Raw genomic sequence first — 1,567 nt, 5'->3', positions numbered from 1 at the left:
TTACTTCTCCTTTTTCATTTCTAATTCTGTTGATTTGCATCTTCTCCCTTTTTTTCCTGATGAGTCTGGCTAATGGTTTGTCAATTTCGTTTATCTTCTCAAAGAACCAGCTTTTAGTTTTATTGAGCTTTGCTATTGTTTCCTTCCTTTCTTTTTCATTTATTTCTTTTTTATTATTTTTTTATTTTTTTTAATTTCTTATTTTTGGGGGTACACCAGGTTCAATCATCTGTTTTTATACACATATCCCCGAATTCCCTCCCTTCCTTGACTCCCCCCCATCAAGTCCCCCCACCCTCCCCGCCCCAGTCCTCTAAGGCATCTTCCATCCTCGAGTTGGACTCCCTTTGTTATACAACAACTTCCCACTGACTATTTTACAGTTGGTAGTATATATATGTCTGTGCTACTCTCTCGCTTCATCTCAGTTTCCCCTTCACCCCCCGCCCCCTCCCATACCTCGAGTTCTCCAGTCCATTCTCTGTATCTGCGTCCTTGTTCTTGTCACTGAGTTCATCAGTACCATTTTTAGATTCCGTATATGTGAGTTAGCATACAATATTTGTCTTTCTCTTTCTGACTTGCTTCACTCTGTATGACAGATTGTAGGTCTATCCACCTCATTACATATAGCTCCATCTCATCCCTTTTTATAGCTGAGTAATATTCCATTGTATTTCTAATCCAATCCTTATGATTTCTTTCCTTCTGCTCACTTTAGAGTTTTTTTGTTCTTTTTTCTCTAATTCTTTTAGGTGTAAGATTAGGTTGTTTATTTGATATTTTTCCTGTTTTTTGAGGTCAGACTCTTTTGCTATAAACTTCCCTACTAGAACTGCTTTTGTTGCATTCCATAGGTTTTGGGTTGTGGAATTTGATTGTGAATTGTTTGTAGAAATCCTGTGATTTCCTTTTTGATTTCCTTAGGGTTTTCTTGGTTGTTTAATCATGTTTTGTTTTGTTTTGTTTTTTGCCTCCATCTGGTTGTATTTTTTACAGTTTTTTTTCCCTGTAATTGATATCTCATCTCATGGCATTGTCATCAGAGTAGATGCTTGATATGGTTTCCATTTTCTCTAATTTACCAAGGTTTGACTTGTGACCCAAGATGTGATCTATCCTGGAAAATGTTCCATGTGCACTTGAGAAGAAAGTGTATTCTGTCGTTTTTGGATGGAACGTCCAATAAATATCAATTGCCGAGCTAGTCTAAGGTTTCATTTAAAGCTTGTGTGTGTTTTTTTATTATCTGTTTGGATGATCTGTCCAGTGATGTAAGTGGGGTGTTGAAGTCTGCTACTGTTATTTTGTTTCTGTCGATTTCCTTTTTTATGGCTGTTAGAATTTGCCTTATGTCTTTAGGTGTTCCTATGTTGGGTGTATATATATTTACAATTGTTGTATCTTTTTCTTGTATTGATCACTTGATCACTATGTAGTGTCCTTCCTCATCTCTTGTAATAGTTTTTAAAGTCTAATTTGTCTGATATGAGTATTGCTACTCCAGCTTTCTTTTGACTTCCATTTGCATGGAATATCTTTTTCCATCCATTTACTTTAAGTCTAT

The sequence above is a fragment of the Hippopotamus amphibius genome, chromosome 12 (genome assembly GCF_030028045.1).
Source record: "Hippopotamus amphibius kiboko isolate mHipAmp2 chromosome 12, mHipAmp2.hap2, whole genome shotgun sequence".
Lineage (NCBI taxonomy): Eukaryota > Metazoa > Chordata > Mammalia > Artiodactyla > Hippopotamidae > Hippopotamus > Hippopotamus amphibius.
The sequence above is the reverse complement of the archived record's forward strand: the minus strand, read 5'-3'. Positions refer to the sequence as shown.